The sequence below is a fragment of the Manis pentadactyla genome, chromosome 14 (assembly GCF_030020395.1).
Source record: "Manis pentadactyla isolate mManPen7 chromosome 14, mManPen7.hap1, whole genome shotgun sequence".
Taxonomy (NCBI): Eukaryota; Metazoa; Chordata; class Mammalia; order Pholidota; family Manidae; genus Manis; species Manis pentadactyla.
In genome coordinates this window covers 2,314,452-2,332,552 of record NC_080032.1, presented here as the reverse complement: position 1 = coordinate 2,332,552, position 18,101 = coordinate 2,314,452, and the positions used below count along the sequence as shown (strand labels likewise).

At 46.0% G+C, this 18,101-nt stretch overlaps 1 protein-coding gene across 3 annotated transcripts in view; it reads left to right on the top strand.

The window, feature by feature from the left end:
• The first annotated feature begins 1,645 nt into the window (after positions 1-1,645).
• LOC130680781 (zinc finger protein 337-like) overlaps positions 1,646-18,101 on the top strand; it is a 159,747-nt gene continuing 143,291 nt past the window's right edge. Inside the window, exons 1-2 of one of the 3 annotated variants that reach the window (XM_057492120.1) lie at positions 1,646-1,979; positions 2,258-2,353. The gene's annotated coding sequence lies outside the window, so the exon portion shown is untranslated. The remainder of the gene's footprint in view (positions 1,980-2,257; positions 2,354-18,101) is intronic. The other 2 variants (XM_057492114.1, XM_057492121.1) reach the window with 2 other exon arrangements.

Genomic DNA, 18,101 nt, shown 5'->3' with positions numbered 1-18,101 from the left:
TAGACTATGGAGAACATAAAATATTTAAACTTCTGAAAGTAAATATATGAAAATAACATTCTGACTTTTGAGTAGACAAAGATGCAACAGGTGGGATATAAAAGAGTGTTAATTATTGGTATAAAAAGTCTATATAAGAAATCAAGAACAAATTTTTTAATGCTTTTTGACTTCCTGCACTGAACATGTGGAATTTCAATGCTTTTCCTTTCTGACCACTTCTACACGTTAAGTTTTGTTAAGTTTCTCTAAGGTAATAAGCCTAGTATTTCAAAGGTAATGGCTCCTACTGCCTTCCAGCTCACGGATTCTCTCTTCACCAGATGGTCACTTTGTTTATTCTCTGGCTTCACTGTTAACCCCATGGCTATATTTTTCTACTGGGAGAATGTTCTATTGACATCTTTAAGCCCATCACTTTGTTTGAAAATTAAACAACCATATGGAATGAACCTCCGTGGACCCGTTGCCCATCTGCAATGACACCATGTGTGGCCGTATTGTTTAATGACTCTTCAGTGTCACCTTCCGACAGGCTCGTGTTCGGATCACACCGACTCCCGGTAAAGTGCCCACATGTGCTTTGCTGCACCAGGACCCAGATGGCAGTGGCTCCCGCACGTGAGGCCGACTCTGTGTCTTAGGGCTTCTTGTTCACCACAGCTCACCCGCCCCCCGTGCTGATGGTGCATTGAGATACTGGGAACTCTTCCAATCCTGATTACTCAGGTGGGCCCCAGCCTTAGCCCCCGACCTTGGGTATATGAGGGGTGGAGGTAGGCCAGGCACTGTGAGAAGCAGTCATTGGGGGAGCCTCTGCCCGTTCACCTCTGGTCAGAAATCCCTGAGGTCTCCACAGTGTGACCTGATATCAGCTCCCTGGACATAGGTTGTCACAACCCCCAAATGGGGGAGGGGTTCTGGGGGTGAGCTGGCTGTCTGCTGTTCCCCTGGGGTGGGATATTGCTTCTATAATGGGGCCCCCCCATGTTACCTGCCCACATCTCCCCTGGGCTTTAGCATGATGTTAGCAGCATGCTGTGCATCCTGCCAACGCCATGTACTGGTGGTCTCCAGTCTGCGCCCTGTGGTTATGTAAGCACACGTAGCCTAAGGCTGGGAGAGGCACTAGAGTTGTCATGAGGTCCCCTGGAGCTCTGGGCCCTCACCTGAGAGGCAGGAGTTCCCCTGGGGGGTCCCAAGGCCATCTCTCAGAGTGGTAAGAAATCCTCACTCAGTTCCCGTGGCGCTGAAGCCTCACGCCCAGGCCCCAGCGTGGAGCTGCGCCAGCAGGTAGCCTGGATCCCTCTGCCCTTGTCAGGACTCTGGAGGTGGCTGTGCTGGTGCCCATGACTGCCCCCCACTTCGAGGGTCAGCCCTGACTCATAGAGGGCGTGCGCACCCAGCTACCCTCTTACTTTCTTCCCTCCCCGCAGAGCAGCCTTCCAAGGGGTTCCCTTCCCAATGGGAGCAGGATGGCGGCTCTGGGACCCTGGAAGGCCAGCAGAGAGGTGAGACGTACCAGATGTCCCATCTTTGCCATCACAGGACGCACCCATCCCTTCACTTGCCTGGTGGCTGCCTCCTTGGTACAGGTCCAAGGCAGCAGCCGTCCAGGGGAGGTGACCTGCCTGAGCAGCCCCTGTGGGATGAGGCAGGTCTTCGGGCTGGGGAGGAGGGCAGGCGTACTGTCCGTCTCAGGCTGCTCCTGGGAACCGCCGCCTGCAGTGTGGAAGGTCTGGCATCCGGTGGTCACCTGCAAAGCTGGGGGACGGATGCAGCCCCCGTGCCCGCACATGGCCAGGCTGTGGCTCGCAGCCTCCCGGTGAGCAGGCCTGGGTTTGTGTTGCAGGCTTTTGTGACGTTTGAGGATGTGGCTGTGGATTTCACGCAGAAGGAATGGAAGCTGCTGAGCCCTGCGCAGAGGACCCTGTACAGACACGTGATGCTGGAGAACTTCAGCCACCTGGAGTCGCTGGGTGAGCGGGGGCTCCCCTCAGGGTGTTTTGTCCCCTTTGAACCTTAATCTCCCTGGGGTCCCACTGAGAAGCAGGTTCTCTGCTTCCTGCTCCCCTAGGGAGGGGTAGGGGCTGTGTGCCTCTGGGAGTGCGGGATCCCAGGCCTGCCAGCGCCCACACAGCCTGGAATGCATGGGGCCCAGCTCCTTCCCCGCCGCCCCCCAGTCTGGCACTAGCAAATAGCGTCCAGTCCCCTGCCTTTAACCAAGACTGACCTGTTCCTTTTTCCCGCTAAGCAGGAATTCCCTGTTCTAAACCAGACCTCATCACGTGGCTGGAGCGAGGGGAAGAGCCCTGGAGGGAAGAGAGTAGACACCGGCCAGGCCCCAGTCCAGGTGAGGGGAGCCTCCGGGTGGACACTGGCCTTCGGCCTTGCAGGGCGGGGGCGGCTGCTCAGAGGCCCTGGCAGGAAGCTGTCCTCACGCACCGTGGCTCCTGAGGCTGCCTGGCCCTGCCTGCCTCCCACAGCATCATCTTGGATGAGTGAGTGGGTGTCCTGGGTGCCCTGACACCTTCCGACTGCAGGAAGCCCACCTTCTCCCCAGTAGGCTTTCCCTCTGTGGCCTTGCTGACCCGCCTCTGTGAGGCAGCAGTGGGGTGTCTTCTGTGTGTTAGTGTCCTGCAGGGCCCCTTGTGTCCCATCTTCCACCTCTTCTTCTCACCACTGTTGTCTCCGGGGCCACTTCTCCTTCCTTTCCCCTCTTGTGCCCCAGAGGCACTGCCTTCAGGTGGCTGCTATCTGCATGTGCGCACCATGGGGACTGCTTGTTACGGTTCTTTCTTTCACCTGTCACCTGTACTTGTTGTCTTGCTGCAATGGGGGTTCCCCTTTGGGCCTCCTGTTCCCGTCTCCTGTGTGCCCAGTACTTTCTGGGCCTCCCTCCCCAGGCCCTTGTGGTGAGATCACGGGAGATTCTGCTGAGAGCTGATACCCCTTCCTTGGCTGTGGACAAGTGTAAATTTGTGGGGTATCTTCTGGTCATGCTGAAGGTGTTGGTTTTAGGCTTCATCTGTCCTTACTAGTCCCTAGGCCTTTCTTGGGGAGCGTGGTAGCCAACTCACGTTGAGGTGGCTGCCGTTACCATGTACTTGGAAGTCTCCTTTTGTCCTACTGTAGGAATCCTCGCTGTGCCTCGGCCGTGAACACATCCTGTAGATTGTTGTCATTTCTCTTCTCATATGTCTTTACGAGTTTGTTTGGCATGAGTTGGTCAGTTTGTACTGTCCGTCAAGTATTTGAGAGACGAATTTTAAGTCTTCTATTGCATGACAGCTGTTGTATTTCTCCCCAATGAATCCATCTGTCCCTGTGTGATCATGGTCAGTTTGTTAGTGCCATGTTCTTTGTGTACAGGCGCCCTGACTTGAAATCGCCCTGATCTGATGAGCTCTGTGGGCCTGTCTCCCAGCTGCACTCTCTTGGGGGCAGTCCTGCCTCCTCCCACTCTCACCCTCTTCTCCCACAGCTCAATTATTTTGAAGCAAGTCATGTACTTCCTGTCCTTTCATTTCCAGAATCTAGTTACACTTACTCTATTCTGATCTTAACAGTATGGTTCATTAGATAACGTTTTGATAGAACAAATTATTTAACATGTTTTTGTACCGTGTGTCTCTTATTTATTTTTATTTTTTTTAAGATATCAATTGATAGACACTCTTATGAAGGTTTCACAAGAATGACTATGTGGTTACAACATTCACCCTTATTATCAATTTCCCCCGAACACCCCATTGCAGTCACTGTCCATCAGTGTACTAAAATGCGAGAGACCCTACTGTTCTCTGCACTACACTGTCTTCCCAGTGACCCACACACAGTGTGTTCACTGATCATGATGCTGCAAAATCCACTTCTCTGTCCTTCCCTACCTGCCCTCCCCCACCCCTCCCCTTTGGTATCCATTAGTCCCATCTTAGCATCTGTGAGTCTGTTTTGTTCCTTAAGTTTTGCTTTGTTGTTATACTCCACAAATGAGTGAGATCATTTGGTATTTTCCTTTCTCTGTCTGGCTTATTTCACTGAGCATAATACTCTCCAGCTCCATCCATGTGGTTGCAAATGGTAGGATTCCTTTCTTTCCTATGGCTGAGTAGTATTCCATTCTGTATACATACCACATCTTTATCCATTCATCTTCTGATGGTCACTTAGGTTGCTTCCATATCTTGTTTATTGTAAGTAGTGCTGCGATAAACATAGGGGTGCATATGTCTTTTTGAATGTGAGAGGTTGTTTTCTTGGCGTAAATTCCTAGGGATGGAATCCCTGAGTCAAATGGTATTTCTATTTTTAGTTTTTTGAGGAACCTCCATATTGCTTTCCACAATGGTTGAACTAGTTTGTATTCCCACCAGCAGTGTAGGAGGGTTCCCCTTTCTCCGCATCCTCGCCAGTGTTTGTTGTTCATTGTCTTTTCTGTGGTGGCCATCGTTACTGATGTGAGGTGATATCTCATTGTGGTTTCAATTTGTATTTCTCTGATGATTAGCGATGTGGAGCATCTTTTTATGTGTCTGTTGGCCATCTTACTTTCCTCTTTAGAGAATTGTCTATTCAGCTCCTCTGCCCATTTTTTATTTGGATTATTTGCTTTTTGTTTGTTGAGGTGTGTGAGCTCTCTCTATATTTTGGATGTCAGTCCTTTATCGGATCTGTCATTCATGACTATATTGTCCCATACTGTTGGATTCCTGTTTATTCTGCTGATGGTGTCCTTTGCTGTACAAGGTTTTTAGCTTGATGGGGTCCCATTTGTTCATTTTTGCTTTGGTTTCCGTTGCCCAAGCAGATGCATTCAAGGAAAAGTTGCTCATGTTTATATTCAGGAGATTTTTGCCTGCATCTTTTTCTAATAGTTTAATGGTTTCATGACTTAGATTCATATCTTTGATATATTTTGAGTTTTGTTTTGTGTACAGGGTTAGAAAATAAGCCATTTTCATTCTCTTGCATGTAGCTGTCCATTGTTGCCAATACAAGTTGTTCAAGAGGCTTTCATTTCCCTACTGTATATCCATTGCTACTTTATCATATTTTAATTGACCATATGTCCTTGGGGTTATATCTAGTCTCGCTAGTCTGTTCCATTGTTCTATGTGTCTGTTGTTGTGCCAGTATCATATTGTCTTGATTACTGTGGCTTTGTAGTAGAGGTTGAAGTTGGGGAGTGTCATCCCCCGAGCTTTTTTCTTCCTTCTCAGGATTGCTTTGGCTATTCTGGGTCTTTTGTGGTTCCATTTGAATTTTAAATTTATTTGGTCTAGTTCATTGTAGAATGCTGTTGGTATTTTGAGAGGGATTGCATTGAATCTGGAGATTACTTGAGGCAGCATGGCCATTTTGACAATATTAATGCTTCCTATCTATGAGCAGAGGGAGTGTTTCCATTTATTGGTATCTTCTTTAATTTCTCTCATGTATGTTTTGTAGTTTTCCGGGAATAGGTCTTTCACTCCCTTAGTTAGGTTCATTCCCAGGCATTTTATTCTTTTTTAATTCAGTGGTGAATGGAATTGTTTTCCTGATTTCTCTTTCTGCTAGTTCATCATTAGTGTATAGGAATGCCACAGATTTCTGTGTAATAATTTTGTATCCTGCTACTTTGCTGAATTCAGATATTAGGTCTAGTAGTTTTGGAGTGCATTCTTTAGGGTTTTTTATGTATAATATAATATTGACTGGAAACATGGACAGTTTAACTTCTTCCTTCCAATCTGGGTGCCTTTCATTTCTTTGTGTTGTCTGAATGCCAGGTCTAGGACCTCCGGTACTCTGTTGAACAGAAGTGGGGAGTGTTGGCATTCTTGTCTTGTTCCTGATCTTAAAGGAATAGCTTTCATCATCCCTCTATTAAGTGTGATGTTGGCTGTGGGTTTCTCACATATGACCTGTGTTATGTTGAGATACTAGCCATGTATACCCATTTTGTTGAGAGTTTATATCATGAATAGATGTTGAATTTTGTCAAAAGCTTTTTCAAGGTCTATGGAGATGATCATGTGGTTTTTGTCCTTCTGTCTTCTGTTTCTTGATGTGATGAATGATGTTGATGGATGTTTCGAATGTTGTACCATCCTTGCACCCCTGGAATAAATCCTAATTGATCATGATGGATGATCTTTTTGATGTATTTTTGAATATAACTTACTAATATTTTGTTGAGTATTTTTGCTTCTGTGTTCATCAGCGATAGTGGTCTGTAATTTTCTTTTTTAGTGCTGTCTTTGCCTGGTTAAATTGTTAGTGTGATGCTGGCCTCAAAGAGTAACTTTGTGAGTATTTCCTCTTCTTCTACTCTTTGGAAAATTTTAAGGAGGATGAGTATTAGGTCTTCATTAAATGATGGATAAAACTCAGCAGTGAAACCATCTGTTCCAGGGATTTTGTTCTTACATAGTTTTTTCATTACCAATTCAATTTCCTTGCTAGTAATTGGTCTATTCTGATTTTCTGTTTCTTCCTGGGCCAACCTTGGAAGGTTGTATTTTTCTTGAAAGTTTCTTCTTGGTTATCCAGTTTGTCAGCATATAATTTTTCATAGTATTTTCTTATAATTCTTTGTATTTCTGTGGTGTCTGTAGTGATTTTTCCTTTCTCATTTCTGTTCCTGTGTATATGTGTAGACTCTTTTTTTCTCGGTAAGTCTATCTAGGGGTTGATCTGTTTTGTTTATTTTCTTGAAGAACCAGCTCCTGCTTTTATTGACTCTATTGTTTTATTCTTCTTGATTTTATTGATTTCTGCTCCAATCTTTATTATGTCCCTCTTTCTACTGACTTTGGCCTCATTTGTTCTTTTTTTTCCTAGTTTCATTAATTGTGAGTTTAGACTGTTCATATTGGATTGTTTTCTTCCCTGATGTAGGCCTGTATTGAAATATACTTCCCTCTTAGCACGGCCATCACTGCACTGCACAAATTTTGTGGTGTTGAATCATTGTTGTTATTTGTCTCCATATATTGCTTGATCTGTTTTCATTCGGTCATGGATCCATTGATTTTCTTTTGGAACATGTTCTTAAGCCACCTTTGTGATTTATTTGTGTAATTTCTTTGTAGTTTCAAAGCTTTGTGGTCTGAGAAGCTGGTTGGTAGAATTTCAATGTTTTTGAATTTAGTGAGGCTCTTTTTGTGGCCTACTGTATGTATTCTTGATAATGATCTGTGTGCACTTGAGAAGAATATGTATTCTGCTGCTTTTGGGTGTAGAGTTCTGTAGATGTCTGTTAGGTCCATGTGTTCTAAAATGTTGTTCAGTGCCTGTGTCTCTTATTTTCTGTCTGGTTGATCAGTCCTTTTGAGTGAGTGGTGTGTTGAAGTCTCCTAAAATGAATGCATTGCTTTCTGTTCCCCCCTTTAATTCTGTTAGTATTTGTTTCACATATGTAGGTTCTCATCTTTTGGGGGCATAGATATTTATAACAGTTATATCCTCTTGTTGGATTGACACCTTTATCATTATGTAATGTCTTTCTTTGTCTCCTGTTACTTTCTTTCTTTTGAAGAATATTTTGTCTGATACAAGTAGTGCAAGTCCTGCAATTTTCTCCCTATTAGTTCCATGCAGTAACTTTTCCCACCCCTTTACTTTCAGTGTGTGTATGTCTTTGGGTTTGAAGTGAGTCTCTCATAGGCAGCACATAGATGGGTCTTGTTTCTTTTATCCAGTGACTCTATATCTTTTGACTGCTGCATGCAGACCATTCCCAGTTAGGGTGATTATCGGTAGGTATGTACTTGTTGCCATTAAATGCTTTAAATTTGGTTTTACCAAAAATTCAAGGGTAATAACCCTACCATCTCACTGAGTCTAATTTAACTCAGTTAGTATGCTATAACAAACACAACCTATACGTTATTTTTCTTCCTCCTTTCTCTTCCACCTCCATTCTTTGTATGTTAGGTATCATATTCAGTATTCTTTGTCTACTCCTTGATTGAGTTTGCAGCTAGTTGGTTTGATTTTGCGCCTGCTTAGTAATTAATTGTTCTGCTTTCTTTCTTGTGGTTTTATTCCCTCTGGTGACAGGTATTTAGCCTTTGGAATACTTCCATCTATAGCAGTCCCTCCAAAATGCAGTGTAGAGGTAGTCTGTGGAAGGTAAATTCTGTCAGCTTTTGCATATCTGAAAATGTTTAATCCCTCCTTCAAATTTAAATTTTAGCCTTGCTGGGTAGAGTATTCTTGGTTGAAGTCCCTTGTGCTTCATTGCATTAAATATATCAATGCCACCCTCTTCTGGCCTGTAATGTTTCTCTTGAGAAATCTGATGCTAGCCTGATGGGTTTTCCTTTTATGTGATGTTTTTTCTCTCTCTAGGTGCTTTAGAAAGTCTGCCTTATCCTTGATCTTTGACATTGTCATTATCATACGTCTTGGTGTTCTCTTCCTTGGGTCTCTTGTGTTGGGGTATCTGTGCATCTCCATGGCCTGAGAGAGTATCTCCTTCCACAGATTGAAGTTTTGAGCAATTAGCTCCACAAGGACACTTCCCATCCCTTTTTCTCTTTCTCCTTCTGCTGGCACCCTTATAATACAAACATTGTTCCATTTATATTGGCCACACAGTTCTCTGAAAATTCTTTCATTCCTGTACTTCACTTTTTCTCTCTGTTCCTCAGGTTCCTTATATTCTTTTTCTCTAGTTTCTATTCCATTCACTGTTTCTTCTGCTACATGTAATCTGCTTTTCAGTCCCCCCATTTTATATTTCATTTCAGGTATGGAATTTCTTAATGATTAAATCTCCATCCAAAATTCATTCCTGAGTTCTTGAATATTCTTCTGTACCTTCTTGAGCATGTTTATGATTTTTATTTGAAATTTCATTCAGGAAGATTGCTGAGTTCAGTTTCTCTTGGGCTTTTATCTGGTGTTTGTGAGATTTTTGTTTGAACCATGTTCCTTTGGCATTTCATATTTGTATGTGGCACCCTGTAGTGCCCAGAAGCTCTTGTCTCTGGTTCTGCTCATCCCCTGAAGTCAGCCTAGTGTCTTGTTGGAGAAAACAGCTATTACCTGCTTACCAGCTGCAGTACTTGTCTCCACTGTCAAAACCAGTGGACAGAGCACACAGTTGTAGTATTCTGTGCTTTGTGTAGCTGCTATAGGTGGGTTTTCCCTTTGCGTGCTGTGACACAAGGGCAGGGACTGCCAGTTTGTGAGTCTGTGCAGGCAGGCAAGGAGGAAGACGCAGTAAGCTGCATAACATAGTGGCACCCTCGGAGCCGACTAGCTGGCCAGAGCAGTGGAGCACCTGAATCTTCCAAAAGTTCCCAACCTGTTGGGCAGAGCGCACCCAGAGATCTTTGTCCACTATACCATCTCCTGTGCAGCAAGGTCTGGGCAATCCCCACTCCTTCAGCAGCCCTCTTGCTGCTAGGAAGCCACTCGGACTGCCCACATTTCCTTTGTCCCACAGCCACCAAATGAGGATGCCTGTTTTCCAGAAACATCAGGAATCTCAGTCCCTTCGAGAATTCCTCTTGTCTTAGCTTTACAAGCCCACTAATCTTCAGGGCAAAATGTAATGTAGGTTAGTGCTCCCAAAGCAGATCTCCAGGGTTGTGTGTTTAGCAGCCTCAGGCTCCACCCCCTCCCTGCTCTGTTTCTCTTCCTCTGGTGACCTGGGTTCAGGGAAGGGATTCAGTCCCGTTGGATCAGGGCTTTGGTACATCACCCTGTTTAGTGAGGTCTGCTCTGTTCCCAGGTGTATGCAGCCTGGCCCAGTCTTCTTTCCTGTTGTTCTTTTTGGATTAGTTGTATTAACTATATTTTCATATTATATGTGGTTTCTTGGAGGGATTCTCTGTCTCACTTCTTATGCTGCCATCTTTAATCTCTCCCCATGTATCTTTTAAGTCTACATCCCACAGTACTTTGTGCCAAGATTCTGAAATTTTTATTTGTTGTATTCAACACCTAGCATTTTGCTATATATTCTTGATGACATATTTTCCCATCTGTGCCTTCCTCTTTTGTCCAAGATCCCATTTTATGTCTGGTGCTGTCAAAGGGAGTTTCATACACCATTTCCTCTAACTCATGAGCCTTACTGCATAGAAGTCCATCTAAGCAATAGTCAGATGTTTCCGTGCGGGTCTTTGTAGGTAGAGTCCGAATACCATGGACATGTGCAGACCTGCAGTGACAGGCTGTGCGTTGTCACGTGCATGCATCTGGGTGAGCTGAGCCCTGCTCTTCCCCAGCCCATCTCCACAGGCCCCTTCCCAGTCCTTTCCCCACCTCTCCATCCCCCAATGCTTCCACTGCTGTGGTTCTGCCCAGTGGGCAGCACTTGGCCGCTTCTGGACCTTGATGTGAGTGGAATTGTACCAGGCCTTCTGTGCCAAACACCAACGCATTGTTGACTTGCCCGTTCCATGTGGTCTGCATGGAGGGAGCTCATTCAGGTTTTGGACGTCTTTCTCTTTCATTGCTCTGTATTTTCCCAGGCATAACAACTCGTTTCCCACCCCAAAGCAGTTGCTCATTGATTTATCTGTCAGTGAATTTTAAGGAGAGTGGTTCTTTGTGCCACCAGCTTCTCAGACTGTGAGTATTGAAACATGACCCCAGTGTTCAAATTTTGACCACAGAATTCTGACAAAAGCAAGTCCCTGTGTGGCCTGTTATGGTTGACAAAGGCCCTTGCAGGGGCTTGAAGCCAGCACAGTGGGCTCAGGAACCTGGGGTGTCTCAGGTGGTACAGAACTCAGGCTGCCAGCCCAGACACTCTTACTTCTCAGGGTTCGTAGATGCAGCTAGCGCTGTATCCTCTGAATGGTCAGAAGCCACTGAGAGTAATTGGAAGCCCTCGGGTGACATGTAAATACTCAGAAAGTCACACGTTTGAGAGGTGCCAGGTGATCACCTGGGACCGTCTGCACACCGATGGCCAAAAGCACCAGGAGTGCATTCAGTCAAAGTGGAGTTTCTCCTTTTACTGCAGATTTTCCTTCTGAACATGAATGTTTTGTTTTCTTGTAGCCACAATAGCCAATGTAAATATTTCCTTTCTACAGGTGGTTTTTGTATTCATTTTGTGTGCGTATATATTATTTTCTCACATTGGCACTTAATGGTGAGCAGCTTGCAGAATAAAAACCAAGTCTTCTGAAATATTTCCCACCTTTCTCAGCAAAGGAAACTCTTGTCAGTCTTCTTAATTGCTCACCTTTAAAACATCAAAGTATTTGCATGTGGTTATTCATAGAACATACTCATTCATGAATCGTCATTTGGCCTTTTATTCCATGCCAACCTCTGTTCTCAGCCTGGGAATACAGCACTGAAGGAGCCCATCCAATCCCCCCTCCCTCTCGCTTACCTGCAGTGGTGGTAGGCACAGGAACAGCACCCTAACCGCCTCTGTGATTTCAGGAAACAAGTGCTGTGAAGGCACTGCTCCCAGAGAAGCACGTGGAGGTGGCGTTGGGACAGTGGGCTGGGAGTGGGTGACGTGGTCACACAGGACGGACAGCAGAGGCCTCTCTGACCACGTCACCTTTGAGCAGGACCCAGACCAAGAAAACCACGAAGCCAAGCAGATTTATATGTGTGTATTTGGTGTTCCTTCTACCCAGTCAGGAAGGAGCTTTGTCCAAAGAACAGAAAAACCTCCGTCAGTGTCGGCTGGAGTCGGGGACTCAAACGTGGAAGAAACTGAGTTTCGAGCAGGAAGGGTACAGGGCCCAGCAATCCGTGCAAAGATGTGGTCCATGTGTTGGGGAGCCTCTCGTGTGTTTACACCATAGGTGACATCTGATACAGTTTTTGCTGAGGTGTCATTGACGTACGACATCCCATTATTTTCAGGTGTGATTCATTTCAGTCCACAGTGACTGGTTATTTTTATGCTTTAGAAAATGATCCCCATGCTGATGCTAGTTGCCATGTATGACCTCACAAATTAATTACATCATCTTCCCTGTGCTGTACACTACTTCCCGTGACTTAGTTATGTTCAGCTGGAAGTTTGCTCAGTTTCATCCCCTCACCCTGTTTTGCCTGCGCCCAGCCCCGCCCCCACCCTTGGTGTCCTTCAGATTCCTTGCCTGTCCGTCTGTTTCTGTTTCTGTTTCTCAGATCCCACATACAGGTGCTGTCGTGCGGGATTTGTCTGTCTTCTGTGACTCAGCATGATGACCTCGGGGCCATCCGTGTTGTCACACACAGGAAGATCTCCCTCCTGAGGCTCAGTAGCATTTGTAACTTAGATGATGCTCTACCTGAAGGTAGATAACAGACTGAAGAAAATCCTTCGCTAGTGTGTACATTCCTCTCCAAGAGAAGATAGCAGCTTCCAACTAGAAGGAAGAGCACGACCTGGGTGGGGAACCCTCGTGGGAGGTGGTGGCATTTGTGTTGTGTGGTGGTCCAGGCTACCTCGCCTGTGACCATCCTGATGGGCACTTTTTCTCCAGCAGAAGCAAAGCCAGAAATCAATCTCTCTCCCTGCTCCCCACTCGCCTCTGCTCAGCACATCCTCTTGAGGCACACGATTCATGACCATTCTGCTCAGATGTCTGCAGGTGTTTGTGCAACAAATTACCCACAGCTGAGGAGTCCTGGCCTGGAGCACCAGGAACAAAAGCAGGAAGAACTCTCTCATCAGAGTGACCAGAGTGATAGGGGAGGGAGCAGGTCAAGAGAGAGAAGAAAACTCCCAGACCTTGTGGAGGAGGGGGAGACAGATGTCTGGGATAACATCCAGCCCACACCCAACCCAGGCAGTAAGTCTGGGGCAAGGGAACTCAGTGGTGGAAACAGAGGATAGCCATGCCCAGACGGGAAATCCTAAAGAAACAGCTAAAGTTTTGAAAGGAATAGAAAATTCAGGATGGGAAGCATTCAGATGTGCAGAGTGTGGGCATCGCTTTAATCAGAAGACAAAGCAGCTTGATCACAGAAAAGCACATCATGGACAGAATCTTTTAACATGCAGGGAGTATGGACAGGACTTTACTGATAAGTCAGCACTCTTCTTGCACCTGAAGATGCACCCAGGAGAGAGTCCATATACGTGCAGGGAGGGTGGGCCAGACTTCAGCAGTATGTCAAACCTCATAACATACCAGAGGACACACTCTGGGGAGAAGCCTTTTGTTTGCCAGCAGTGTGGGAAAGGCTTTACCGTGAGATCAGCTTTTATCTCTCACCAGTGGACACTCTCAGGGGAGAAGCCTTTTGTGTGCAAGGAGTGTGGAAAACGCTTTTCCCATAAAAATCACCTGACCCGCCACGAGTATGAACACTGAGGAGAGAAGCCTTTTGTGTGCAAGGAGTGTGGGAAAGGCTTTACCCAAAAATCAAGCCTAGTCACCCACCAGTGGACACACTCAGGGGAGAAGCCTTTTCTGTGAAAGGAGTGTGGGAAAGGCTTTACTCAAAAATCAAGCCTAGTAGACCACCAGTGGACACACTCAGGGGAGAAGCCTTTTGTGTGCAAGGAGTGTGGGAAAGGCTTTACCCAAAAATCAAACCTAGTCACCCAAAAGTGGACACACTCAGGGGAGAAGTCTTTTGTGTGCAAGGAGTGTGGGAAAGGCTTTACTGATAAAAAACACCTGACCCGCCACCAGTATAAACACTCAGGGGAGAAGCCTTTTGTGTGCAACGAGTGTGGGAAAGGCTTTACTCAAAAATCAAGCCTAGTTGCCCACCAGTGGACACATTCAGGGGAGAAGCCTTTTGTGTGCAAGGAGTGTGGGCGAAGCTTTTCCCATAAATCATCCCTGACCTCCCACCAGCGTACACATTCAGGATAGAAGCCCTTTGTGTGCAGGTATTGTGGGCAGAGTTACAGGTGGAAGCCCAGTCTCCTAAGCCATCAGAATAAACACTTGGGGGTGAAGCCTTTTGTGTGTAGGTACTGCGGGGGAAATTTCAGCTTGAAGTCATATCTTCTACGTCATCTGAAGGTACACTCAGGGGAGAAGCCTTTTGTTTTCCAGGAGTGTGGACAAGCCTTTATCCGAAAAAATCCCTTATCGCACACCAGTGGAGACACTCGGGGAAGAAGCCATTTCTGTGCAAGGAGTGTGGGAAAGCCTTTGCCCTCAAATCATCCCTGACAACCCAGAAGTGGAAACAATCAGGGGAGAAGCGTTTTGTGTGCAAGGAGTGTGGGGAAGGCTTTCTACACAAATCATCTCTTACCTCCCACTTGAGGACACACTCGGGAGAAGCCTTTTGAGTGCAGGGAGTGTGGACAAGGGTTTTTAAAGAAATCATCTCTTACCTCCCACCTGAGGATGCACTCGGGAGAAGCCTTTTGAGTGCAGGGAGTGTGGTGTAGGTTTTATCCACAAGGAAACCCTCATCTACCACCAGCGGAAACCCTCAGGGGAGGAACCTTTTGTGTGTAGTCATTGTGGGCGAGGTTTTCAGAGTAAGTCTAATCTCCAGAGACATCAGAAGGTACACTCAGGGGAGAAGCCTTTTGTATGAAGGGAGTGTGGCCAAGTCCCCAGTGCACACATGGAGGAAAGGGCCTGTGTGTGGTGCATGGAGAAGAAGGTGAGCCATAATCACACATGTGGGTGTCAGAGGCTCCACTCAGCAGGGAAGCACTTGTGTGCAGCGTGTGGCCAAACCATTAGTTGATGGCTGACCGTCCGCACCTCAGGGTCGGCCTATGGTGGTCAGCCGTTCCCATCCAGTAACTGCTGCTTTGCAAAACTACAGCTGAGCCCGTGACCCCGCTCGCAGGTGCATCATGCAGGCCGAGGGGATCCGCAGGGCTACCGAGACGTGAACTTGGAGATGCTCCCCATCCATGAAAATTAAGTGTCTTTGGTTCTGAGTATTTAAGGCAGATTCTGACACAAAACGTCCAGGTTTGAGAAGCAGACAGCAGGGGAGGGGAGGGAGTTACCCGGGATCCTGGGGAAATGTCTCTCCTGCAGACTGGGTCTTGTGACTGACTGAGCTTCCCGTGGGCAGCTCTGAGCCGGTGATGACAGCCCAGGGATAAGGGCAGGGCTGTTGCTGACACACCCTCCCTGAGGCTACCCAGCTGTCCGGGACTCTTCCACCAAACGCTCCTGTTGCGTCCCCTCTCCCAGCCGGCCTCACCTCCTCCCCATGTTCTCAGGCACTCTCTCTCCAGATAAAAGCCTTGTTTTATTCAGTGTCATCTCAATATCTTCTTTGCAGAGAGCCATCGCACAAGTGGTTCCCAGAGCAGCCTGACAACATGGGTGGTAAATAGGGACTTGGGATTTGGCTTCCTGCATGGCTGGCAGAAGAGCAGGTTGGCATGTGGGCACAGGTAGGTGCTCAACTTGTTTCCGAAGCCGTCCCCTGGGGAATGCCCACGTGGAGGCATAGCTGTGATGGGTGTGATGACTTGGGCACTTGAATGTATAGATGAGGAACTAATGAGTCACTGCTCCCTGCTGCCCTCCATAAACACTGCAGAAGGACACTGGGATGCAGAAGGCTGTTCATGTGCAACACGGAGTCAGTGACTGGGGGTTAACTGTGTTCCCTACACTAAGGGGTGCCCCGAGAGCTAACATTATTCTGGTGTTTCTGGGAGGCTGTCCCTGGGAGGAGTATTTGGCTCAGTAAACTGAGGAGATTGTCCTCAGCTTTGTGGGCATCATCATTGGCCCAAATGGAACAAAAAGGTGAAGTGTGAAATTTTCTTCTGCAGTTGCAACTTCCACCCTGTCCTGCCTTCAGACATCTGCGCCCTCGGTGCTCAGGTCCACCAGAGAGCTTCACGTGGGCCTTCTGATCTCCGGGACTCATGCCATCGGCTCCCCTAGGTCTCAGGCTTTCAGACCCGGCTTCCAGATGGCGGGTGGTGGGACTTCCTGGGGTTCATATTTGCATGAGCCAGTTAGTGTATCTGCGTGTGTATAGATCTCATTGCTTCTTAGGGGTGACGGGCATTGTAAAGGGAAAGGAGGGAGCGAGAGAGCACAGGGTCTTGGCAGAGTTGGAAAAGTGAAAATATTCAAAGTGCAGGACAGTGGGCTGTACTCTGGTCAGCTGCTTAGTGCAGTTAGGATTCCATCCCCACAGAAACCAGGAAAACCCCGTACTCCGTGGTCAGACGTCAGCGGAACTGGTCTGTGTCCTTCAGAAGGAGCTCAGTGGTGTGACCCATATTCATGTCTACGCCCTCAGAAAATGTTCTCAGGAAGGAAGAGGGGCCGATGCGGCCTGACCTGTGTGCACCAGGCCTTGCACACTACGCCCCTGCCATCTGCATCCCAGCTGGGAGAAATAAACAGTTAAGACAATGCCTGGTGGCCATTTTGGGAGGAATCACCACAAATTCATGAGGTTTACCTTCAGCATGTTCACATTCTAAGTGAAGATCTGAGAAAAACTCATGCTTCCAGCAGGGGAAAGATAAAAGAACCACTTTGAAATATGCCGTGGTGAGAAGTAACTATTCTGAAAAATGTCACACACGTACTGACCCACCTAACACGGTCCTGACCTTGAGACCTGCCTCAGCCTCTGACTGGGAGGAAGGGGAGTTGGCCTGCTCCTCCTCCCTCTCGCTCTCCTGTCACACACAGGAGTGGGGGGGCCACTAAGAGATGCTTCAGATCCCAAGTATACCTGAAAACATTGGGAAGAGCTCATTTCAACATGGACATAAAGTGCAGGCAACCAGCTTTTTTACTAGAAGCTAAAGAAAGTGAACCATAGTTTCTAAATGGTAAACATTCACTGATTAGTTACAGGGACATGGCTACACTTTATGGAAATTAGTCACAAGATTTAAGAACACTCTTCCCCAAACTTGACCACCAGATCAATACAGCCTGGTACAGTTGCAGTAAATTACAACCCAGAGACTCTATTTAAGAACAAGTTCTTATGGAAAAGCCCACCAGGGGAGACGGAGAGGACAGAAGCAGGCACCGACGCGTCTGACATGCAGCTACAACAAATACTAACAGCCCGACTGAGATAAGTATAAAACCGCACACTAAAGGCCTGATTACTTCCAGTTCTGTCATACCTAACATCACTTTTTAAATTAACATATCATTAATATACAATCTCATCCAGGTTTTACTTTACCAGCACTGGTAATATAATATTTAGCATCCAGTAAAAAATGGTAGGCTGGACCCCTCTAGAAATCACACTCCAAGAAGAGAGGAATGAAATATTTAACAAATTGAAAGAAAAAGAACCAACCTGGGATGCTGTATCCCATGATGCTCATTGAGAAGTGGACAACAAGGCCTTTCTCAGGCAAAAAAAAGGAAAATTTTGTCAGTAGGCCAGACTTGTAGGATGTGTTAAGTCTTTGTCAGTGAAAAAAATGTATATTTATATACATATAAGAGAAATGTACCTATATATGAATTTTCAATATAAGAATATCAGTTTTACATAAATGAGTGTTGACAATGTAAATACAGTTTCTCTTAATGGACATGCCGATTTGTTTTCAAAATAATAATAGCAATAATGCATAGCTTTTGAGTAAGTAAAATGAATGAATGCAATGAGAATTGGGATTACACTGTCATAAGGTATCTAACCTGCCCATGAGACAGTGCAACATTATTTTAGAGGACCTACGTGAGTTGTTAATGTGCTTATAAAGTATTGGAAGCGCTGCAAATTTTAAAAAATAAGTATTGATTTCTTAAAAGAACAGAGAATCGTGAAAAGTTCAGATTCACAGAATGGAAAAAAATACAGAGAAAATGTAGTGAATGCAAAACACATCTATGATAGATATTAATCCAACTAAATTCCTTTCAAGGTAAAGAAACACATATTCTCTGGAAAATAATTTATATGTAAATACACACTGCAAAGTGAAATAAGTGGCAAAAGGTATATCATACCTATCATAAATAAAAGCTGTAGAAGAGACATTGACTTTAAAGGAAGCCAATTCCAGAACAAGAAAAATTATCCTTGACAAATAGAGGCATTGCATATTAATAAGGGGATCAACACTCCAAGAAGTTACCACAATCCTTCATTTTTGTGCACCTAACAGCCTCAAAATACCTGAAGCAAAACCTGATAGGACTGCAACGAGAAACAGACATGCTTACTGTAAGAGGTGGCCACTTAAGCAGCACTCT